Source organism: Arvicanthis niloticus, chromosome 24, assembly GCF_011762505.2.
Source record: "Arvicanthis niloticus isolate mArvNil1 chromosome 24, mArvNil1.pat.X, whole genome shotgun sequence".
Classification (NCBI taxonomy): Eukaryota; Metazoa; Chordata; class Mammalia; order Rodentia; family Muridae; genus Arvicanthis; species Arvicanthis niloticus.
In genome coordinates, this window is record NC_133432.1 from 36,883,213 (window position 1) to 36,909,975 (window position 26,763).

Below are 26,763 nucleotides of genomic sequence, written 5' to 3' on the forward strand. Positions count from 1 at the left end.
AAGTGTAATTTCAATCAAAATTGCACCATCATGAAATCTCAACATGCATGACAGACCAGTTGACAAGCCAATATATAGAGGGTCCTATACCAAGGTGAAGAGCACCAGATAGTTAATGCCTGGTGAGATGGTTAGAGTGAGTTTTCTCCAGAGGTGTGGTCCCTGATAGCTTGTCCAGTTCCAAGTGGTCAGCAATAAACACATGTAAATATATATAAACTACAGTGAATGAACTCAATATGGTGTATTGGGGGAGAGGAATTTTTTTAAAAAGTGGGGGCCATGGGAAGAGAGGTGAAAAGCAGAAATGATGTGAATACCATGTAATTTAGTATGGTTTGCTTAGGTTTGGTTTGGTTTGGTTTGGTTTGGTTTGGTTTGGTTTGGTTTGGTTTGGTGTGGTGTGGTGTGGTGTGGTGTGCTGTGGTGTGGTGTGGTGTGGTTTGGTGTGGTTCGGTTTGGTTTGGTTTGGCTTGGCTTGGCTTGGCTTGGCTTGGTTAGGTTTGGTTAAGATTGTTTTGGCTTGATTTGGTATAGTTTACTTAAGTTTAGCATAGTTTACTCATGTATGAAATTCTCTTCTGTAATTTTATTGAAGACATTTACTATCCCTTTAAGATAGGAATCTTCACTCTCATCTATACCAATTATCCTTAGGTTTGGTCTTCTCATTCTGTCCTGAATTTTCTGGATGTTTTAGGTTAGGGGCTTTTTGCATTTTACATTTTTTTGACAGTTGTGTCAATGTTTTCCATGGTATCTTCTGCACATGAGATTCTCTCCTCTAGCTCTTGTATTCTGTTGGTGATGCTTGTGTCTATGACTCCTGATCTCTTTCCTAGGTTTTCTGTCTCCAGGGTAGTCTCCAGTTGTGGTTTTTTTATTGTTTTTACTTCCATTTTTAGATCCTGGGTGGTTTTGTTTAATTTCTTCACCTGTTTGGTTGTCTTTTCTTGTAATCATTTAGGGGAATTTTGTGTTCCCTCTTTAAGGGCTTCTACCTGTCTACCTGTGTTCTCCTGTATTTCTTTAACAGACATGTTCTTCAATTGAGATTTCGTGCTGTGATGCACAGGGCTACAAGTCTGCTCTGCATCTGGGGCCTGAGTCTCTACCACCCAGACTTCCAGATGCAGACAAGGCTGTTCACTGCTGTCTGACCTGACAAGTGAAACATCTTTGCTTGACCTTGTGGGGCACAGGTACACAATGCTGGATAGATGTGTTTGGCTCTGCTAGGATGCACTCACTAGTCTCTTTTCTGACACTTCTAGGACATGAGGCTGAACATATAGGCTGAAATGCTGAACTAATCAGTTGTTAGCAGCCTTTTCATCTATTTCCTCCCTTTCAGAGGAGAACCAGGAATAGTGCTGGAGTTCACACAAGTGTATTAGTCATGATAACGCTGGAGACTCAGGAAGCATGGGAGGTGAGGAAAGCCCTGGGAAGTAAGCTGGCTAATTCTTTTTTACCTCAAACCAGCACTGCTGCCTTGATAGTTCTTAATGAAGCTGAAATGTCTTTGGCTAAAGATTAACTTTTATCATTTAGGTAGTGAGAAGGACAAATGATATTCTGAAACCATCTAAAAGACACTCTGAATCAGTTGTGGTGGCATGTTATCTCAACACTTAGAAGGATGGAAAGTTCCAGGTCAGCCTGGGCTACATACTGAGACATGACACCACATTTGTGGAAGGGGAAGAGAATGGAGGGAAAAAGAGGAGGAAGATGAAGAGGAAAGGGAAATAGGGTAACAGGATGATTGGGAGTTGTAGGTAATAAATAAATATAATAATGAAGAAAACTATAAAGAATACAACAGAATGAACCTGGTTGGGTGTATACATAAACACACACACACACACACACACACACACACACACACACACACACACACACACACAGGTCTCAGTCTAAGCCTGCCTGGAAAATTCCTCATTTATATATATCCAGCAACAAAAGGTTTCTAAAGCCCTGTCAGAAAACTGCATGGAACTGTTGAAGCCATTTAATATCGTGATAAAGAAAAGGAGAAGGCTGTGTAGAAACTTCCTCTTGATCCATGCTCTGTTCTCTGTGTAGAATCCAGTCCTTTGATCAAAGCTCCCATGGTGTTCTACAATTGTGATCTGAGGTCTCCCCATCATGGAATGAAAGCTTTGTTCCCATGAGGCAGTGCCATTTTGTGAGGGCTTGGAAACATTTTTAGGCAGAACCCAGTTTTGGGGGGAGTCAGGTCACTCATAATGTGTCCTGTGTTCTCCTTTTCCTACCCACTATTAGTTGAAGATTCCCAGTCTGACATATGCCCCCACCATGATGTTGTGACTCATTGTAGGCCCCAATCAACAGAGTCATGAACAGAAGCCTTGGAAGTAGAACAAAATAAAAATTCCTTTAAAAAAAAAAAAAGAAATTCTCTAAAAGATAATTTAAAAACCTGAGAACCTGCTATGTGTAATTTAACTTGAAATAATATTCTTTTAAAGTTAGAGGATAGAAATACCATACAGCTAGATAATTTGAGTGTTTATAGAAGCCAGGAGTTACTCAACAAAAATCCTAGTAACAGGTGTGGGACACCTCCAAATGACTTTTTGATTAAGAAGACCCCTAAGACTCCCCAAACAAAAATAAACAAACATATGTTCCTGCTACTCCTTTTGGTTACAAGCCAGAAATGGAGTATAGTAACCTATTGCATCAGATAACACATCAGATACCACTGGAACAGAGCTGTAAACATCTCTGCTGGCTAGATTTCATAGTATCAGATGCAGGCTGCTGGAGAAAAAGAACATCAGTAATTGTGTTAGTCTGGGCTCTCTAGAGTGACATATAGGATGTGGTCCAGCTAATCTAACAATGGCTGACTATGAACAGAAAGTCTAAGAATCCTATAGTTGTTCAGTCCACATTGCTGCATGTCTCAGCTGGTCTTCAGTATATGATGGAATCCAATAGAAGTAGGCTATAATTGCAATGAAGGAATTGACTTGCTAGAAAGGAGAGGGCAACCAACAAAAAGCAGAAGCTTCACTTTCCATGTTCTATATAGGGTTTCAGCAGAAGACATAGCCCAGATTATATCTGGATCAAAGATCTGGATTAAAGACCTGTCCTTACCCAGCTCAAAATATCTGTATTAAAGGCTTCTCTCCCTACATAGAAAATCTAGAGGTAGGTCTTCCTCCTTCAAATTATACAAAACATCCTCAGAGGTGTGTTGTCTCTCACTTGCTGAATCCTTGCCTACTGCTGCTTTTGCCTGTTCCTGTTGGACTGTTGCTCCTACTTGAGACTGGTCCATTGCAGGTGGGTGGCCCTATCTCTCAACTGAGGGATTTTGCCTAACCTCTGGATATGTTCTAAACAGTTTCCCTCGTCTTTGTGGAATATTTCAGCTAATGTTATTCCTGTGAGGTCTTTGGAGGCTCTTGCTTTCCTGGCTTCTGCAACTTTCTGATTGCTACCTCCAATTACCCACCCCCATTTTTACACACCTCTGTTGAATTTCCTGACCCTCTGTAAACCCCTCCATCTCCTCCTATATGTGACTCTGCCCCTCTTTTCCCCCTCCACGCTTCTATTCTTCCAAAGTCCCTTTATTTTTCTATGTCCCTGGATGTTTTTGTTGCCCTTTCTAAGTAGGACTGAAGCATCCACTCTTTGGCCTTCCTTTCTTTTGAGATACATGTGGTTTGTGAATTGTATCTTGGGTATTCTATGCTCTTTGCCTAATATCCACTTATCAGTGAGTAGAGATCTTGAATCCTTGAATAGTCCTGAAATTTGGTCAAAATCATGTAAATGAGGAAGTCATAAACCATAATGGGGAACCTATTACTGTTTGGTTAAATTTACACAGTGCCAAACATCCATTTAAATATCTGTTTATGGTTGTATACCAATGCTACTCTCTGCATCAATGGAAAAGGCTTCTCTTCACGGTAAGCACCAATCCACTTACACTTGCTCCAGGTGCTGAACATAAGTGACTGTTGTCTATACTAGACAACAGTATATACTAGACATTTACTTATAACACCCTTCTCTAAGGTTCAGGAAACATTCCAGAAGAAGGGGATGGAAATAATATTGGAGCTGGAAGATATGGAGAAGGGCTGCAAAATGCCAGCTTCTAAGAATCCTATCACAGCAATCTTAAACTCACAGAAGCTGAAGTTACTTGTGCTAGATCTGCACAAGACTAGTCACATCGACAATGAGCTATGGAAATTGAAGGGTGCCCTACACTCCCTGATGAACTATTGGGTATTAAAATGCCTGAAAGATTAGACATATTGTCTTCAATTTTGTACCAACTGACAATCCACTCCCAAGCTCCAGAAGTTTCAAACTATGATCAAAGAGAAGACTTCAGCTTCCCACATAAACTGCTTAAATGACAAGTAAACCACCTTTTCTGTCATTCCTAGCACACAGCTTATTATCATTTCTTAAATATGTACATTAAGTACTGGTCTTTTCACTCCAATTACAGTATCTTGTCCTTCTCCTCCTCATGTTGAAACCTTCTTCCCAACAGACACATCTCCCATTTTCACATCTGTTTTTTTTTGTGACTCACTGAGTTTAATTATGATTCTTCACATAAGCATGACTTAGGGTTATTTACAATGGGCAATCTATTACTAGCTACAACAATGTGAAGAATGGCACTGCCTCTCTTGGAACCACTGGCTGACCATAGAACTTCAGGGGGCATGGAAACTCACTACTGAATAATGCATCAGAAAGAGTACAATTTCATGCAGGTCATGCATAGGTAATAACAACTGCAATAGATTCAGGTATGCAATAGCAGATTATCATTCAAAGCACACTGTCTTTTTGCTCCTCCTCTCATCAAACATCCATACTCCACTTTCTAGACTCCAAATGTTTTTGGTCATGTTATAATAAAAAATTCTGCATAGTCATTTATACTCTCAGTGCTATTTAAAAGTCCAAACTCACTTCTGATACTCAAAGTAATCACTAAGTATAAATCCCTGCTACATCAAAAAGCAAGTTATATATTACTAGTACATAATGGCGCAAAACGCACATTACATTTACATACAGGACCAAATCCAGACTGAAACCCACCAAAGCAAACACTGACTCCTGTGGTTCCACATCTGATGTCTGGAAATTTTATTTCAAAGGGCTCCACCCCTCCAGCTTTGCTGCCAGCAATGTACATCTTCCTCATAGGATGGTCCCACTTTCTATATGCAGCCTCCTTGACAGATTTCTGACCACTCTGGCATTTCCAACATCCTGATATCTTCACTACAACCAATGCTCATGTTCACAGCTTCACATAATTGCATCTCAGGATCTCCTGCTCCATCAGGACCTACACAGTGGTACTTCTGTACCATATCCTGACCTATCTTGGCAATAATCCTAAACCATGGAGAAGTAATCACTCTTACATTCTATTTATCTCTAAAACCAACACCACATATTCAACATGGTTAAGTTTGGCTGCCAGTTTATAATTCATCTTCCCCCTACACTCTTTCACATTAGCAACAATGCTTTTGCTCACTTGATGTGTACAAACAGAAAAAAAAGCACATTAAGCTCTTTATGAAGTAGTGCTCTTTATAAAGCTGAGTATTGGTGGCACATACCTGTAATCCCGCTACTTGGGAGGAAGAGGCAGGTGGATTTCTGAGTTTGAGGCCAGCCTGGTCTACAGAGTGATTTCCAGTACAGCCAAGGGCTATACAGATAAACCCTGTCTCAAAAAGGAAAATTAAAAAAAAAAAAAAAACAAGTAGGAAACTTATCTCGAGATCTTGACCTAAGCCCATTCTTCTGTTTATTCTGAAGCAGATAAGGCTTCTTCCTAATGGCACTAATATCCACAATAATCACAGCCTCTCTTCTACCATACACAGTGTTTGCAGCATTAGCTCCCCAAAGTTGTTCTTCTCTACAAGCCAGAGCTTTTACTTCTTTCTGCCCCAATTACTCTTTCTCATTCTAAATCTATGTAAGAGTTGGTAATAGTAATGATGTCATAGGTTCAGTATTGGGCTGTCTTGAAATTTCACCCACCAAAGAAATTAGATCACAACTCTTAAAAACTTTGAGTGTGTTTTTAGGAAAAAGGCAGAGGCAAACAGAATTTCACCCCCAAATTATCAGAGGAATGGCAACTACCCTAGTTGGTGCTGTTTCTTCCTTTCGGTACTCTCTTAATCTGCTTCACAGTACATAGACTATGTTCTCAATACAGTCTTCCAGGCTCTACTAGAAAGAGCCTTTAATCTCTGTTTAGAGCAATCAACTGCTTTTCTAGTCTAAAGTTCCACAGATTTCCACATTCTTCCAAAAAACAACATGATTGTGTTCTTCACAGCAATACTTTCCTTGTTAATAACCTCTGTGTTAATTACTTTCCTATTGCTGTGATAAAACACTGTGATCAAAGCAACTAACAGAAAACTGAGATCTCTTCATAATACAGTTCTAGAGGTTTAGAAGCCATAACTGTGAGGACAACATGGCAGGACATAGAAAGCCTGTTTCCAGTCAGAGCAGGGAGCTGAGTGCTTGTACCCTCTAACTCAAGAATGAATCAGAGCTGGCAAACTGAAAGTGAGGTGAATCTTCAAATTCTGAAGGTACACACCCAATAGCATGCTTTCCCCAATAAGGCAGTATCTCCAATCCTCCCTGAAAACAGTATCGTCAACAGAGCTCCAACTGTACAAATGTCTGTGCCTATGAGGGACATTTTATCATTCAAACTTTGGTATAGGTCAAAGTCACTATTTCTTAGCAGTTTGATCACTTATAAACTTTTGTGTCAACCACTGCTCATGCCAAAAAATTCTTCTAATTAATACTGACATTAAAACTAACATATGAGTATCAACACAAGTATTTAGAAAGCAGTTTGACACCATACCCACTTAGCAAATTAACAGAGTATGTTGCCCGCTAAGGACAGTTTCATGTCCCACCATGAGTAGAAGCTATGAATCTCCTCAGACAGTGTGTGTTTCAAATTCACTGTAACATTCATGCTACTGTCTTCCCAGTGAGAATATCTATATAGAAAGATTATTATCATAATAAAAGGGATTGCAGCTGCACAGTACCCAAATGTATACATGGCTTCCACCCCTAAAGGATAGACTAGACATAGGACTCTAGGCTGAGTTCTAGTTGGTACCTTTAACAATAATATATCACTTAAAGAACAAGCAGAAGCAATGTCAATAGGCTGAGTTCTTTGGGGGATCTGTGGATTTCCCTGAAAAGCAATTTATAAGAAATTAATCTATACCCAATCCCGGGAGTTTTGCTTCACAATTTTTGGCTTTGGTAAGAAGGAATATCCAATAATTCAAGGGGCCTCAATTCCAATTGAATTTTTTAATTATGTTTTTAGTAGACAAAAAATACCAATAGACTTCCATAGGCCTTATTTGTACATATGTAGTTAAATTGTTTCCCTGTCCTCTACTTCATTGCAGCTTAAACCTTTCTACCTACAGTGTTTTCCCATAACTTCAGTGGTCCAGTACCTCCTATGCAACACCTATTGTCTCTTATCCTTGCCTCTCTCATATGTTCTTTATAAGTCTCTGGTCCCTATTGACATCCCAGATTAACCTTTTAAATCTAACCATTCAATGTTATGGTCTACAAATGACAAAGAACATGTTACCTTGTCATTCCTGGTCCTGAATTGCTTCATTCGGTAAGCTGTTTTTCAGTTCCATCCATTTTCCTAAAATTACCATAATTCCATTCATCTTTACATATGAATAATAATCCATTGTGTAAATGTACCACATTTTCATTATCCATTTATCACTTTATGGATGTCTGTGATGATTTCATTTTCTAAATGTTTTGAATAGAATAAGTGTCTCTGTAGGAAGATATGAGGTCCTTCCCGCATATACCTAAGCATTTGCTTAAATGAGAAGGACAGGAAAACTATTTCTTTGTTGTTGTCCTTGTGGTGGTTTATGAATTATCTAATATGCTTAAATTTGGTGGCCTCAAATTTGCTATGCAGCCAAGAACAACAAGAAACTTCTGGTCTTCCTGTCTCTACATCCTGAGTGCTGAGATAGGAGACATGTAAAACTATGGCCAGTTTTATGCAGAGCTAGTATCAAACACAGGGTTTCACTAATGCTAGGCAATTCTACCAACTGAGCTATTTCCCAGTAACACAAACTATTGACTTGTCTAAGTGATGTTGAGACTAGTTTTGACACTTAAAGAACCACATCTAACACACCACTTAAGGTATTCAAAGACTCATTTTACTTTGAGCAATGTACTAACTAGTGTTTTTTCAATTTGGCACAAATGAGAGTTACCTGGGAAGAGGTATTCTCAACTGACTAATTGCATCTATCAGATTCACCTGTGGGTAAGTCTGTGGGGCATTTTCTTGATTAATGATTGATGGAAGAGTCCAAACCACTGTGGACAGTGCCATCCCTAGTGAAGATGTCCTGAGTTGCATAAGAATGAAAGCTGAGTAAGCCATGGAAGCAAGTCAGGAATCACATTCCTCCATGGTCTCTGCTTCATTTCCTACCTCCAGGCTCCTGCCTTGAGTTCTTGCTTTGCCTTTCTTCAATTCAGAACTGTAACCTGTAAGCATTTTATCAATGCAACAGAAAGCAAATCAAGACAGGTTAATTTGAAAATAAATAGATGGGTCTAACTTTTCTTAGACAAACAGAAAATTGCCTGACTTTCATTCATTTACTAATTACTTTGGTGTATAATTAAGAATTGTCTGTTGAACTGACATTTTTAGAAATCTCACACCATAACTATCCATAGGCTGCTATTTGTCCTACATTTTTATATACTGTGTTAAATTTGCATTATGCACCAAAGATTTAAATAATAAGAGACTTTCCCTAAAACGTGGGTTATTTGTCTTCATTTTGGTACTAACTTCATCATAAGGTAATGCATAATCTATCTTTTTTAGCTGCACCCTTTTCTGAAGAACGTGCAATTTACTAATCCTGCTGGAGAACAAGTGAATTTGGATGTAAAAATGAAATTGGATGCAGAGTATGACATTCTCAACTACTGGAACTTTCCAGAAGGTCTTCAACTTAAGGTTAAAGTTGGACAATTTTCCCCATATAGTTCACTTGGTCAACAATTATCTTTATCTGAGGACATGATAGAATTGGCCATTGGAATTACAGAGGTGAGTAGGGTATAACTATAACACTTTGAACTACTGTAATAAAACACATCTTGTTTGAGCTACCCTCTGCCCCAAGAAGCTATATGCAATAGCCACCCTCTCATAAAGTTAAGAGCAGTTTCTTCCAGTGGAGGCTCATTTCAGTACAGGCCCTATACCCAGGTAATTCATAGGTACTTGGATAGATTTTCAAAAATCTATCTTTTTATATCATATTTCTGTGTTTGGGCACTTTTTGTCATATTGGTCTCTTGCTAGGGTGTGTGTGTGTGTGTGTGTGTGTGTGTGTGTGTGTGTGTATGTGTATGTTTCTTGGGTTTTTGTCTTCATGTTTTTTTGACTTTTTTAAACAGAGAAAGAGAAAGGATGGAGTTGAGTGAATGATGAGGTGGTGGAGATCTGACTGGTGTTAGAGGATGAAAGTTAAATGAACAAAACATTTTGCATGAAAAGATTTAAAATATTTTTTATATTATATTACATATTTTTCTTGATATTTTCATTTGCATAACATTTTTACAATTTTATATATCAATATTTTAAATTTTGTCTGTAAATTTTTGAAATAATATTGAGATACTAAACATAGTATAAATGTATAAATTACTAGATGATGTGTTTTATATTATATAAGCTATACAATTTTACAGAAATTAAAAATAAAGTTACCTTTGAAACTGAACATTTTTATTCTGGATTTTAGCTTCCTAACTGCATACTCACATACCAAAAATGCAAATTTTGGGTTATTTGGATTTTTTTCATTTATTCAAAAATGTTTTCCATACATTATATTCTGATCATACTGTTTCCCCTACCCAACATACTACTCACCCAACTACATAACTCTACCTTCCATCTCTCTTCTAAAAAAAAAGAAAAAATTAAATACACATGAAATAAAATAAAATGAAACCCACAAAAAATGGAAACCAAAGTATTTAGGCAAAAGACCAATAAGTTGATAAACAAACAAAGCAATATGTGTGAAAACCCCACAAAACTACCTACCATTGAGTTCCTTTTGTGTTGGACAACTAATCTTCAGCCTAGTCTGAACTTTTACTAATATATCTAATGAGATTCTATCTAAGAAAACTAGTTTTTTCTTTGCAAGCAGGTATCAGTAACAGATAGCTTCTTGGTTAGGGGCATGATCCTGTATCCACTTCTCCCTCTCAGTGCTGGGTCACTGTCTGGCTTGAACCTGATCTGATCCTGTTCATGCTGCCAGAGACTCTGTGAATTCATATGTGTATCAGTTATGTTGTCTCTGGAAGACACTGTTTCCTTAAAGTCATCTGCTCCCTCCAGTTCTTTTGGCATTCTCTTCACCATAGATGGTATAGGAGTTTAATAGAAAAATCCCATCTAGAATTAAGTACTCTCAAGTCTCTCACTCTCTGCACATTATCCAGTTGTGGGCCTCTGTTCCCATCTCCTGCAAGAACAAGTTTTCCTCATAAGAGCTGAGTAAACTACTGATGTAAGTGTACAGGAAAATGTCACTAGGCATTCTTTCATTGCTATGTTTTCTTGGTAGAACTATGTTACTTAGTTTAAACTTATTCTATGACTTACCCAGTCTCAGGTACACTACACTACACTACACTACACTACACTGGAAGAATCAGGATTGGGTTCATTTCATAAAGTAGGCCTTAAAACCAATCAGACTACTTGGTTATTCCCTGAATGTCTGTGCTATTGTTGTGACAACATACCATTTAGGAAAGTTACAGTTGTAAGTGTCAGGATTTGCATCTGGGGAGATGATTACATTCCTCCTCTTAGCATGAAGAGTGCCTTTATATGTAAGTCTTGTATGCAGCAATAAAGTTTTACCATCAGTTTCTGGAGAGCAACCAACAAACTTGAAATAACCTGTGATTTCTGGCCAATCACTCACTACATGTAACACATTCCTGACAATGAAGGTTCCACTTGCTGACATAAGATGCTGTAGTTGAGGCAAAGACACTGTTATTTTATGACTTCCTTTACATGTCTTTCATAGGCATATATATTTTAGAAAGCTTCTATAATATACAGCTTTCTTATGATCCTTAGTATAAGTTGTCCTGCATCATACTTCTTTCTTGTCACTTTTTCATTCCCATTACCATTTAATTCTAGCATCTCAGTCTACTCTATCCCTCCATAACAATATACTCTATTCCCTTGGGAGATCTTCACCTCAGCCCAAGTCACTTGCCAGTTACTTAACTTCTGTGATTATATACAGCATAGCATGCATATTGAAAGCAGAAAACCTATGACAATATGAAAAGACCAAATCTACCAGTAACAGGAGTAGAGAAAGGAAAGGAATTCAAGCCCAAAGGCCCATAAAATGTTTTCAACAAAACCATAAAAGAAAAATTTTCTAACCTTTTGAAAGAGATGTCTATAAAACTATAAGATGAACCGTATACACTATATGTTTATACAGAAAACCAAAAGAGAATGCTCTCACCACATGATAATCAAAACACTAAACATGCAAAACAAAGAAATCTAGAAAAAAGAAAGACCTAGTAACATATAAAGGCACAAATATCAGAATTAAATCAGACTTGTCAGTGAAGATTCTAAATACCAGAAGGTCCTAGAAAGATGTGTTGCAGACTCTAAGAGATCACAGCTCAGACTGTGATACTCACATAAACTTTTGATCACCATAGATGGAGAAAATAAGACATTCCCTGATAATTTCATACTTAACCAATCTATATCTACAAATCTAGGCCTTAAAATTGTGCTAGAAGGAAAAATCGAAACCAATGAGGATAATTACATCCAAGAAAACACAGGATGCAAATAATCACACACCAACAAAACCAAGAGAAGGGAAGACCACACATGCACACTCACATGCAAATCTGCACATGCACACATGTGCACACACAACAATAACAACAACAACAACAAATAGGAATTAACAATCATTGGTCATTGATGTCTCTCAATATCAATGGCAATATAAAAGAGAATGTATTCAAAAACAGGATCTGTCCTTCTGCTGCATTCAGGAAACAAAATTTAGCATCAAGAACAGATATTACCTGAAGGTAAATGGATGAAAAAATATTTAAAGTAAAGGAACATGAAAAGCAGAGTGGTGTGGCTGTTTTGATATCTAAGAAAATAATCTTCAAAAAAATTAAATCTCAAAAAATAAAATGAGAAAAGACAGTACATAGTCATGAAAGGAAAAAAAAAAATCCACCAAAATAGTATGTCAATCCTTAACATCTATGCTTCAAACACAAGGACACCAACTTTTGTAAAGTAGATGTTTAAATCACATATTGACTCTCCCATACTGATATTGGGAGAATTCAATACCTCACTTTCACCAATAAACAGGTCATCCAGACAAAGCTTAAAAAAGAAATACTAAAGATAAGTTATGTTATATCATAAACCAAATGAACCTAACATATATTTGTAGAACATTCCATTCAAACAAAAAAAAGGAATATACATTCTTTTCAACACCTCATGACACTTTCTCCAAAAAGACATTCTCAGTCACAAAGCAAGTATCAATACATAGGTAAAAACTGAAATAACCCCGTATATCCTGCATCCTATCTATCTACATATCAAAAATAACAGAAGAAAAAACAGAAAGCTTACAAACTCACAGAAACTGAAAAGTCTTTACTGAGTAAACCAATGACTCAAAAAGAAACAAAGTGAAGAATTTCTAGAATACAATGAAAATGAATACACAACATACCCAAACTTGTGGGACAAAATGAAAGTGGTACTAAGAACACAGTCCATAGCCTTGAGTGCCTACATAAAGCAAAATACTCTTAAAAAGGAAAAATCTCATACTATCAATTTGACAGCACACAGGAAAGCACTAGAACCAAAAGAATTTAGCACACCCAAGAGGAGTACATGGCATGAAATATGGCAAGAAATAATCAAACTGCTGGGCAGTGGTGGTGCATGCCTTTAATCCCAGCTCTTGGAAGGCAGAGGCGGGTGGATTTCTGAGTTCGAGGCTAGCCTGGTCTACAGAGTGAGTTCCAGGACAGCCAGGGCTAAGCAGAGAAACCCTGTCTCGAAAAAACGAAAAAAGAAAGAAAGAAAGAAAGAAAGAAAGAAAGAAAGGAAGGAAGGAAGGAAGGAAGGAAGGAAGGAAGGAAGGAAGGAAGAAACTAAGGAGCTGAAATCAATAAAATGGAAACAAAGAGAATAACACAAAGATTCAATGAAACAAAGAGTTGGTTTTTTGAAAACATCAACAAGATGAGCAAACTCTTATGCTAACTGAAAGACAGAGAGAGAATATACACATTGACAAAATTAGGAATGAAAAGGCAGATATAGCAGACACCAAGAAAATTCCAAAAACCATAAGGACATACTTTTAAAAATTATATTCCACCAAATTTAAAAAATCTAAAAAAAAAATGGGTGATTTTCTCAATAGGTACAACATAACAAACTGAAATCAAGAAGAGATAAATAATTTTTTAAAAACCTATAGCACCTAAAAAACAGAAATAATCATTAAAAGTCTCCCATCCTCCCAAAAAGAAGTCAAGGGTTATAGCACAGAGTTTTACCTTTCTTTTTTTTTTATTTTATTTAATTTTTAACCTCCAGATTTTATCTCCTTCCTGGTCCACCTTCTGACTGCTCCACATCCCAAACCTCCTCCCCTACCTTCCATGAGGATGTCCTCACACACACTCAACTTCCAGCTCCACCAGTCCTCCCCACTCCCTGAGGCCTCCAGGCTTTTGAGGGTTAGGTGCATCTTCTCTGACTGAATCTGCAGTCCTCTGCTGTATATATGTTGGGGGCCTCATATCAGCTGGTATATGCTGCTTGGTTGGTGGTTTGTCTGAGAGATCTTGGGGGTAAGGTTAGTTGAGACTACTGGTCCTCCTACAGGGTCACCCTCCTCAGCTTCTTTCAGTCTTTCCATAATTCAACCACGGGAATCACCAGCTTGTGTTTATTTTGGTTGGATGTAAATATTTGTATCTGACTCTTTCAGCTGCTTGTTGGGTCTTTCATAGGGCATTTATAATAGACCCATATTTGTTAGCATTCCATAATCTCAATAATAGTGTCAGGCCTTAGGGCTTCCCCTTGAGCTGGATCCCACTTTGGGCCTGTCGCTAGACATTCTATTTCTCAGGCTCTTCTCCATTTTTGTCCCTGCAGTTTTTTTCAGACAGGAACAATAACAAGTCAAGAGTTTTTGACTGAGGGATGGCAACCACATCCCTCACATGATGCCCTGTCTTTCTGCTGGAGGTGGGCTCTACAAGTTTCTTCTCCCCACTGTGGGGCACTTCATCTAAGATCCCTCACTTTGAGTCCTAAGAGTCTCTCACCTCCCTGGTCTCTGGTACATCTCTGGAGGGTCCCCCACCTCCTACCTCCCAAGGTTGCCCGTTTCCATTCTTTCTGCTGGCCCTCGGGACTTTGGTACTTTCCACACACCCAATACCTGATCATGTTCCCCCTTTCCCCTCCCTCTCACCTTTCCCACTGAGGACCCTCTTTCCCTCCATCCCACCTCCTGTGATTGCTTTCTTCTCCCTCCCATTTGGAACTGAGGTATCTTCACTTGGGCATTTTGGCTTGTTAACCTTTTTGAGTTCTGTGCACTGTATCCTGGATTCTGTACTATTTTGCTAAGTATCCACTTGTTAGTGAGACCATACCATACATGTACTTTTAGCTCTGAGTTACCTCACTCAGGATATTTTCTAGTTTCATCCTGCAAAACTCAAGGTGTCTTCATTCTTAATAGCTGAGTAGTATTCCATTGTGTAAATGAACCAGATTTTTTGTATCCATTCTTCTGTTGTGAGACATCTGGGTTGTTTCCAGCTTCTGGCTATCATAAACAAGGTCATTATGAACATAATAGAACATGTGTCCCTGTGGCATGGTAGGGCATCTTTTGGGTATATGCTCAAGAGTGGTATATCTGGATCTTCAGGTATATCTATTTCCAATTTTCTGAGAATCTCCAGATTGATTTCCAGAGTGGTTTTTCCAGTTTGCAATCCCACCAGCAATGGATGAGTGTTCCTCTTTCTCCATATCCTCACCAACATCTTAGCCATTCTGATTGGTACAAGGTAGAATTTCAGGGTTGTTTTGATTTGCATTTCCCTGATTACTAAGGATTTAAACATTTCTTTAAGGACTTCTCAGCCATTTGAGATTTCTCTGGTGTTAATTCTCTGTTAGTCCTATACCTCATTTTTTGGTTGGGTAGTTTGGCTTTATGGTGTTTAACTTCTTGAGTTCTTTATAAATTTTGGATATTTGCCTTCTATCAGATGTAGGGTTAATGAAAAAATTTCCCCAGTCTGTAGGTTGCTGATTTGTCCTATTGACAGTGTCCTTTGCCTTACAGAAGCTTTCCAGCTTCATGAGGTCTCATTTATCAATTCTTGATCTTAGAGCATGAATCATTGGAGTTCTGTTTAAAAATTCCCCCCCTATGCCAATGGGTGTAGCCACTTGTGGCCATGGATAACTGGGTTCACCTGAAAGCGGTGCTGTGAATGAAAGGGGAATGGAGAGTGAGAGAAAAGATGGAGAAAAGACAACATATTCTGATCAAGGCTCGAAGTTTAAACTTTAAGCTTTCAATTTAAAGGGAAAGCCCCACCCCCATCTTGATTCATCTGGAGATGGGAGGGGAAATCCATCTTTTGTCACAGTCAAAGATATCTCAAGGCAAGCTCAGTGGACAGTCTATTCTTCTCAGTTACTGTAGCAGGCTGTATGTGCAGCCAAGGTGGGTAACACCACCTGAGTCTACTGTGGTAAACAAGGTCTTTCAGGCCTGCTCAGGCCTGGGGGAAGAACACAAATGGGTGCAAGGCTCTTTCCCGCTTTCTCTTCTATTAGTTTCAATGTATCTGGTTTTATGTTGAGGCCCTTAATCCACTTGGACTTGAGTATTGTGCAGGGTGACAAATATGGATCTAGTTTCATTTTTCTACATACAGACTGCCAGCTAGACCAGAACCATTTATTGTATTTTTAGCTTTCCATTTTATATTTTTAGCTTCTTTGTCAAAGATCAAGTGTCAGTCAGTGTGTGCTTTCATATCTGGGTCTTTGATTCTATACCACTGATCAACATGTGCTTTTCTCTGTACCAATACCATGGAGCTTTTATCACCATTGCTCTGTAGTATAGCTTGAGGTCAGGAATGGTGATTTCCCCCAGTAGTTCTTCTATTGTTAAGAATTGTTTTCACTATTCTGGTGTTTTGTTTTGTTTTTTTTTTTTGCCTTTCCAGATGAATTTCAGAATTTCTTTTTCCATGTCTGAAGAATTGTGTTGGGATTTTGATGGAGATTGCATTGAATCTGTAGATTGCCTTTGGTAGGATGGTCATTTTTACTATGTGAATTCTGCCAATCCATGAGCATGGGAGATCTCTCCAATTTCTGAGATCTTCTTCAGTTTCTTTGTTGGGAGGCCTGAAACTGTTGTCATACAGATCTTTCACTTGTTTGCTTACAGTTACCCCAAGATATTTTATATTATTTGTGGCTATTGTGAAGGGAGTTGTTTCACTAATTTCTTTCTCAATCTGTTTATCATGTGCATAAAGGAAGGCTATTGATTTATTTGAGCTAATTTTATTTTATTTTTTTGCAATAACGTGAGATTTAACGACACTGGTGGACCAGGGCTCCCTTGCATTGTAGGTAAGAGAACCCCAAGTTGAGGTTTAAGAGCAACTTTTATACAGTTTAAGGGGTGTACTACAGAAACAGTGACTAAGCACAATATGATTGGCTGAACAGTGTGACTTTTAAACTGATTGCTCTTTGGGAAATGGGGTGGCAAGGACCTCCCTTGTTTGTAAATGTCAAGGGTTGGTTTATCTACATGCTCTGGGCCTTTCTCACAGGCAGGTGGGTTCCCTCCCCTGTGGTCTGAGGAATGTTAATCCATTTTTCTTCTGAATGGTAATCCAGCAGGGTAATCCACCAGGTGTCCTTGGACTAAGGGATGTGCTCCTCCCAGGATGTGTCCTGGGGCAGTTAAAATTAACTTTAATTAAAAATTAAGTTTAGCTGAATTTCTATATGCCCCCCCCCTTTTCTTTGTGGCTCATTTCAATCTTGGAATCACAAGCTATCATCTTGGTTTGAGTTAATTTTATATCCAGACACTTTCCTGAAGTTGTTTATCAGCTATAGAAGTTCTCTGGTAGAATTTTTGGGATCACTTATGTATATTATCAAATCGTCTACAAATAGTGATACCTTTACTTCATCTTTGCCAATTTTTATCCCCTTGATAATTTTTTTTTGTCTTATTGTTCTAGCTATAACTTCAAGTTGAATACTATATTGAATATATGGCGAGAGTGGGTGGGCATCCTTGTCTTGTCCCCAATTTTAGTGGTATTGCTTCAAGTATCTCTCCATTACATTTGATATTGGCTGTTGGTTTGCAGTAAGTTGCTTTTATTATGTTTAGGTATGGGCCTTGAATTCCTGATCTTGCCAATACTTTTAACATAAAGTTGTGTTGTATTTTGTCAAATGTTTTTCAGTGTCTAAAAAGATGATCATGTGATTTGTTTTCCTTGAGTTTGTTTATATAGTGGATTACGTTAGTGGATTTTCATATAATGAACCAACCTTGCCTCTCTGGGATGAAGCCTACTTTATCATGGTGAATCATGGTTTTGATGTGTTCTTGGATTCAGTTTGCAAGAATTTTATTGAGTATTTTTGTACCAATATTCATAAGCAAAATTGGTCTGAAGTTCTCCTTTTTGCTTCATTCTTGTGTGGTTTAGATATCAGAGTAATTGTGACTTCATAGAACAAATTAGGTAGTGTTCCTTCTTTCTATTTTGTGGAATAGTTTGAAAAATATTGGTATTAGGTCTTCTTTGAAGGTCTGGTAGAAATCTGCACCAAAGACATCTGGCCCTCAGATTTTTTGGTTGGAAGTATTTTAATGACTTCTTCTATTTCCTTAGGGGATATGGGCCTGTTTAGATAGTTTACCTGTTCTTGATTTAACTTTGGTTTTTGGTAACTGTCTAGAAAAACATCTCTTTTATCTAGATTTTCCTGTTTTGTTTAGTATATGTTTTTGTAGTAGGATCTGATGATTTTTTTTTAATTTCCTCCATTACCTTTGTTATGTTTCTCTTTTCATTTCTGATTTTTTAATGTGAATACTGCCTCTTGTCCCTTTAGTTAGTTTGGCTAGGGGGTTGTCTATCATGTTGATTCTTTCAAAGAACTAGCTTTTGGTTTTAATGATTCTTTGTACTGTTCCCTTTGTTTCTATTTCATTGATTTCATCCCTGAGTTTGACTATTTTCGGCTGTCTACTCCTCTTGGGTGTGTTTGCATCTTTTTGTTCTAGAGCTCTCAGGTACACTGTTAAGTTGCTAGTGTAAGATTGCTCCAGGGTCTTTACCAGGGCACCTAGTGCTATGAAGTTTCCTCGTAGGACTGTTTTTATTGTGTCCCATAATTTTGGGTATAATGTGTCAACATTTTCATTAAATTCCAGGAAGTCTTTAATTTCTTTGTTTATTTCTTCCCTGACCAAGTTGTCATTGAATAGAGAGTTGTTCAGTTTCACATGTATGTGGGCTTACTGTTGTTTTTGCTGTTATTGAAGACCAGCCTGAGGCCATGGTGATCTGATAGGATGCATGGAATTATTTCAATCTTCTTGTGTTGGTGGGGGGTTGTTTTTTGACCAATTTAGAATTGGTTGATTTTGGAGAAGGTATCATGAGGTGCTGAGAAGGTGTATTCTTTTGTTTTAGAGTGAAATGTTCTTTAAATATTTGTTAAATCCATTTTGTTCATAACCTCTATTAGTTTCACTGTGTCTCTGTTTAGTTTCTGTTTCAATGGCCTGTCCATTAGTGAGAGTGGGGTGTTGAAGTTTTCCACTATTGTTGTGTGGGATTTAATGTCTTTGGAGTAGCAGACTAGCTGGGAGTCTGCCCTGGCAGAAGGAACCAGCCAGAAGGGGAGTGGAATTCAGGGGGCAGGGGTTTTGGGGGGTGTTGGGTCCCAAATCCACTCAGCTCCCAATGACAGCTGTGGGAATTTGGTATGATACTTACAATTAATAAATGGGAACTCATGAAACTGAAATACTTCTGTGTAGCAATGGACATCACTATTTGGACAAAGCAGCAACCCACTGACTAAGGAAAGATTTTTACAAACTACACATTGGATAAAGAACTCAAGTGTTCAAGAACTAGACATCAACAAACCAAACAATCCCATTAAAAATGGGATGTGGAACTAAGCAGAGAATTCTCAGTATCAGATTCTCAAATGGCTGAAAAATACTTAAATTTTCAACACCTTAACTATCAAGAAAGTGCAAATCAAAACTACTTTGAGATTCCATCTTATGTCAAAATCAATAACAAAAATGACAGTCATGTTAGTAAGGACATGGAGCAAGTGTAAAATTTCTGCATTGCTGGTGACAATGTAAACTTGTATAGCTACTGTGAAAATCAATATGGCAGTTTCTCAGAAAATTGGGAATCCATATACCTAAAGACCCCGCTATACCACTCTTTGGCCTATGCCTAAAGGATGCTCCATCCCCTGAAAAGATCGTTTCCTCAACTATGTTCATAGCAGCTTCATTTGTAATAGCCAGGAACTAGAAACAACCTAGATGACAGTCAACAGAAGAATAGAAAAAGAAAATATGGTACACTTACACAGTGGACTATTAATCATCTATTTAAAAAAAAAAACCAACATCCTATATCTGCAGATAAATAAGTAGAACTAGAAAAAAATTAACCTGTGTGAGGTAATCCACCAGAAAGATAAATTTGGTATGAATTTAAATATATGTAAATATCAGCAATTAAAAATTGATAACCAAGTTATAATCCATAGACTCAGTGAGGTTAAGTATAGAAAAAGGGTCGGGGGTTGGGGGGATGAGGTTTGTACATGAACCTCCCTGGAAGGGAGTAATAGAATAGATTTTATATGTCAATTGGGGGTCTGTGATGACTGAAACAGGAGGATCAGATGTGGAGTAAAAGGAAGATACGTTGAAGAGAATGCATGCAAAGGCATCTGGAATTAAGGGGCATTTGAAGGATAGTATAGAAACCTACTGCAGTGGAAACTTCCTAAAGCATATAAAGGTGATCTTAATGAGGTCTTCTATCAATTGGAGATAAAAAGTTTCAACTCAACACTGCTTAGATGACCAAGAACCAGAGACTAGATAGCCCAGAGATCTAGTTTAAAAGCAAACACTACTAGTCTGAAAAACAGAAACTATAGAGAAAATGACCCCTAATGACATTCTTATAGATCACTGCTTCATTCAGTGATTATCAGAGAAGCTTCCTCCTGCAGCCTGGGAACAGAAGCAGAGGGAACCACAGCAGATACTGTTCACAGAGAAAGCCTAAATGGTATGTCTCCATCAAACCCCTCCTGTCATATAATTTCAGGGAACTCCCAGCCCAAGAGGAAGTGGAAAGAGTGTAATAGCCACAAGGGATGGAAGACCCCAGGAGAACAAGGCCTTTGAATCAACTAAGAAAGATGCATAAGAGTTCAAAGAGATAGATGAAAGCAGCGGGCACAGGACCTATATGAGTCTGTGCTAGGTCCTCTGTGCATATTGTAGCTTTCAGCTTCATTTAATGGGTACACTAATGGCACTCTGTTTCTTGTGCCTGCTTTGGGGCCCTTTCATTCTCTTGGGTTTCCTTCTCCAGCCTCAACATGGTGGGTTTTGCTTTATTTTATTATATTTTAATTTATCATGATTTCTTGCTACCTCTTAGAAGCCTGATAATTTCTAGTGAGACAAAAGAAGTGTGGATCCAGAGGGAAGAAAGGTAGGAGGAACATGGAGGAGTAGAGAGTAAAACGTACACTATAATCAAGGTAGGTTGTATGAGAGAAGAATCTATTTACAATAAAAGAAAAAAAAGGCAAAAAAAATCATCCATTTCTTTTGGTTTTTCAGTTCAATGGAATACAGATTGTAAAGTATGTCCTTATGCTTTTCTGGATATCCTCAGTATCTGTTATAAAATCATCCTTTTCTCTTGAATTTTATTCATAAGGATCTTGTTTCTTTGTCTTTTAGTTAGTTTGACTAAGCATTTGCCAATCACATTGATTTTCTCAGAGTCAGCTCTTCCATTTTATTTATGCATTATATATATATTTTATATGCACGGATTTTTGCTTGTTTATTTTTATTGATTTCAGCCATGAATTTGATTGTTTCTTGGATATATTTCTTTTAGGTGTTATTTCTCCTTTTTATGCTAAACTTTCAAGTGTGCCATTAAGTTTCTAATGTGACACTGTTGAGTGAAAAATTATAAAGACCATTTTATGAAATATGTGTAGACTTTTTTTGCCTTAGACCTGAGCAGAAAACGTGCAGGTTCCAGAACTCGGAACTGAAAATAAGATTTCAGGCCTTCACTGCCCTGGGGCACATTCTGGGTGGAGGACATTATCCCTGAATCAGAGGACACTTGCTGGATTACATTCCTCAAGCCTCAGGCAGTAGGCCCACCTGTGGGTGGGCAAAGCCCAAAGCAGGAAGACACATTCCTGACCATAAAGAAATACAAGTCATCTAGGTTGGGCTGTGACTGGAGGAAGTGAGAAATATTTAACCTGAAATAGTTGGTAATGACAGTGTAGGGCCCAGTGCCATGGTAAGACTACATTTTTGAGAAGAATGAGTGTGCAGAGTGATTTTCACATGACTCTAATCATTTAGGGTGAGTACCTCTGAAATGTACCACTATTTTTATGTTTTGTATCCTTGACAACCCCTCACCCCCTTCCCACTCTCCTGGTTTGTGGTTTTTCCCTTTAAAACCCTCCTCAGACTGGCTGGTGGGGTTGAACTCTACTCCTGAATGAGTGTGCAGTTGGACCACTGGCTGCCAGCTTTCTTCCCTAATAAACCTCTGCTGATTGCATCCAGCTATGGTTTCTTGTGATCTTTGGGTGGTTGTGATTTCCTGAGAATTGAGGAAGGGTCTCCGAGTTTGGGGGTCTTCAACACCTCTCCAATTTTTTGAGAACTACCTTCTTTGTGTCCCGTAGGTTTGGTTATGTTGTTGTTTTATTTAAAATCAATGCTAAAATGTTTTAAAATCCCTTCCTGATTCCATTTTTCAGGTAGATGAGTTGCTCAGTTTCCCTAAATTTGTATACTCTCTGTTCTAGATATCAAGCATTAAACCATGATGGTCAGATAGAACAGAGATTGTTATGTTAGTTTTCTTATATCCGTTGAGACTTGCCTTTTTCCAAGTATATGGACAATTTTGGTGCAAGTTCTATCAGCTGCTAAGAAAAAACATATTTTTTTTTTGGTCTGGGTGACATGTTTTTTTAGATATCTGCTAGGTTCATTTGTGATGTTGCTTAACTCTAGCATTTTTTTCAGGCCACTGAGGATTCCTGTTAGAAAATTGTTTTTTGGTATCAGCAGAAGCAAGGGGATGGGTTAGATGAGAAGGCTGACTGGATTGTTGGGGAAAAGTTAAGCTAGGGCCACATGAAGAGACAAAGTCTTTCCATTGTTTTTGTAATTACCATACAAAGTAAAGAGTTCCTTGTGGTGTCTTCATACATCCTTTGTCCCACTTGTCCTCCTCCCCCACTCCTCTCCCTCATTTCCCTGACCACCTGCTGATAGCACCCTTCTCTATAAACATTTGCTTCTGCTTCCATGCAGAATCGGAACATATTCTATAACATATCACCTTTGATTCAGCTGTCTTCTTCCTTTCCTGTGGTGCTTTTTCTAGTTTCAGGATCCATACATCCCCAGGAACATGCTCATATACACATACACAAAATTAATATATATGCCTAGGCAGAGGGTTCAGTGTATGCATGATAGCCATGCTATCAAAAGGACTATTTTTAAAATCTCAAGTAAAGAAGCTAGAGATAGCCATGCACATCTAAAACCTTGTAGTGAGGAACTTCCCAAACGAAGAAAGTTCACTGAGGCTTGTTGGCCAACTATTCTAGTTTAGTGGTAAACTCTAGTTCCCATAAGAAGACCAGCCTCAGGAGAATAAGATTGATAGGCCAGACACTGAACATACTCCTCTAGCCTCCATGCACATACATGTACCTGTGAACATATGCGGCACATACATGCACCACACACATTCAACATACAGAAAAGTAATTATAAATAATTAAAGTTAAATCCTGGGTTCACATATAAGAGGAAACCTTCAATATTTGTCATTCAAAGTCTCACTTAAGTTACTAAAAATACTAACTCTAAATCCCATTCATTTCCTGAAATAGCCATGATTCTGCCTTTTGCTATGGATACATGGTATCCTACTGTGTATAAGAATCACACTTTCTTTTGCTATTGATAGGTATTTAGCCTGGTTTCATCAATTAAAACTATTATGAATAGTACAGCAGTAAGCATGGATCTCAGTGGAATGTTGACTTAGAATGTTGGGGATGTGCATTCAGCTCATGTAAAGACATAATGAATTTGTGGACACAGGCATAGGAACAGCTAACACTGATATTTCTCAAGAAGGAAATGTAGAATGCCAACAAATGTGAAAAGAAACACAAAAATGCCTTTGACCTTCACCAATTTCTGGGGAATAGTTGGGTTAAATAGTGTTCCCATACCTTAGATATTTTTCATGAGAAAATTAACATTATTGTGCTTTATGTAACCTTGAATATGCTAGCCAATGACTAATCAGACTTTCTTTATTAAATGTAAATTTGTAGTTTATTATAGAGGGAAATATAGCAATAAAAATGAGCTTGGTGGTACTGTTTACACTCTTGTGCTCTCTTGCCTAGAATCCCCTGATGTCCCATTTCAATTCTTTAGCATATACAAGGAGAAGGAATTTAGATCTCCTTTCATGTTAGACACTTAGGAGTATATTCTCCAAAGTAGTATGTCAGAGTCAATGCTTCACTTGCCTTCACTGTTCTTTGCTGATCTTTACTGGTCTTTATTTCAAAGAGAGAAATGTGCCAAAGAACTTCAAGTGATATTCCAGCTGATTCTTGCCTTATCTTCTGATTTGGTGGCGCCTTGCAGTTTCTGCTGGATTGAACCTCTGCTATTGATTCACACTAGATGTTTGCTATTGGATTGGGCTGCTGGTATCCTAACAAAGAAGAATGGAATCACCACCAAAGAACTAGTTATAAACAGGCCCACAACCCTCTTTTGCTATAAACCCTCTTGTTCTCCTACCTTTGTTCTGAGGGCTAGAAGGGTGGTTGAATTGTTCTAGAACCCTGAATAATGCAGGCTTGGAAAAATCTAAGTCTACACATGTCCCTTTTGCCAGAGTCAAAGAAAGATAAGGGGGAGTGGCTCCTTTTGGAAGACACAAAGCAATTTCACAGGTCTCTGAGGAGTCCTGAGAGCAAGCTTTGATATATCCTCCCGAAATCCCTTTGTTCATTCTGCCATGCCTAAGTGAACCCAGACTCCTATCTTTGACCAAGTCATTGAAACTTTCATTTTGTTGGGATGGAGGTATTTACTTTGGACTTGACAGTGCCTACCTAAGCTTAAAAGTACTTTGTTTCTCACCATGACTCTCACTTGGAGAAAACTGTTTTCATTTGCAAGTGATCCTTAACTGGAGATAGCTTGTGCGTTGTGGATGACAGTGCATGTCTACTTCTCTTTGTTCAAGTATTCCATGTGGTAAAAACCCATGTAGTTCTGGTCCATTTTGCAGTCTCTTGGAATTCATATGCCTGCTTATTTTCAAAAGAGTGAAAGAAGTACACCTCACAACACTCAGGAAACAGAGGCCTGTGGATTTCTGTGAGTTTGAGGCCACACTGGCCTACACAGTGAGTTCCAGGACAACCAAAGATTTGTATAAAAGCCTTGTCTCTACATCTAAAAACAAGATGAGGAGAGATGATGGCTAAGTGGTTAAGACCACTGATTTTTTTTTCCAGAGGTCTGGAGTTCAATTCTCAGCAACCACATGGTGATTCACAAGCATCTGCAATGGGATCCAATGCCCTCTTCAGGTGTGTCTGAAGACAGCTTCAGTTTACTCATAAGTATAAATAAATACATATACTCATATACATAAATATCTAAAAAGCCAAACAAACAAAATAAAAGAAAAAAACAAGATTGGAGAGGGAAAACGAGAGAGGGAGGAAGAAAAAGAGGAAGAGGGAGACAGACTCAGAACTTGAAGTTGGGTGGGTGAGGAGATCCTGAGGAACAAGGTGGAGTTGGGGGAGGTGAACTGTAATCAGAATGTATTGCAAAAAAAATCCATCAACACAAAATAAGTAAAAGAAACTGACAACAAATCTTGGTGAAGAATCAGGAAAAGAAGACTTATTAAGCACTGCTGGGAATATAAACTTGTATATCCACCACAAAAATGAGCTTTACAAAAGGCCTCCACAATGAGGTTTTCATAGTGGATGTACAAGTTCAAGCACTGCACAGCATAACAATGCAAGAGCATTCTCTCACTGTTTATGGGGTTCCACTTACAGTCTTTCTAAATGTCACACACCCTCTCAAGCATCTGCTCCCACAAAAACATCACATGCCTTCTCACAAGACAGCTTTCACAAAAACATCACAGGAAACAAGTGAGTCTCGAAAGAAACCAGAAATTTCCACTTGAGACATGTGCCCTCTGTTGACATGTTTCTCTATTGCCTAATTACATACCAAAGTCCATGCTAGCCTCCAGACTTCTTTGGTCTCTATTCACATGTACTTGTTATAGATCTCAAAGTCTCGACACCAGCTTCCTGGCCCTTTTCACCTATTTGTCTTCCACTTGTCTAGCTCCCAGGATGTTCCAAATTACAGCTCACCTCATTCTGCAATTGCTCAGTTCCCTTTAGAACTACAAAAGCAACTACGACACAGCTCCACCACTTTTCTTGATCCCTCGGCTTTTCTGTTGCTGAGGGATAGATAGCTCTGGCCATGGCCAGTCTCCTTCATTTTTGCTCTGCTCTCAAACATTCTAATGCCTCTGGATGTTCTCTCAAATCTACCATAAAACCCTTCTCCCTAACCAAGAATCAGTCATTTCAGTTGTTTCTTTTTTGTGCCCTCATTTATACCTGGTGTCAAAACCTGGAGTGACAAAATGGGTCCCCTTTTAAGGGGTCCAGCGCCTTCCTAAGACACGTGCTGATTTGCTCCCCCTTTGGTATGGATCATTTGTTTCTGCTAACTTTTGCCACCCATCATATTCAACTACAAATCTAGAGACCACCTCTACAGTTGATTCTCTTCCACCTCCTCAACCGTGTGACTTCTTGGCAAATGTACTCTGGAAAGTGTCATCTCATACCTGCTTTGACTCAGTCTCTCTTGGCTCCTGCAACCTACTGCCACACCAATGCATCAGACCGCTCCTCTCACTCTGCTAGACACCCATCAGGTCAAAAGGAATATCTCTGCATCCAAGCGATAAGGAGTCAACACAAAAATACTC

The 26,763-nt window shown here is 38.4% G+C and overlaps 1 pseudogene; it reads left to right on the top strand.

The window, feature by feature from the left end:
- Nucleotides 1–26,763, top strand: part of LOC143438133 (vomeronasal type-2 receptor 116-like) — a 67,669-nt pseudogene that overhangs the window by 24,590 nt on the left and 16,316 nt on the right.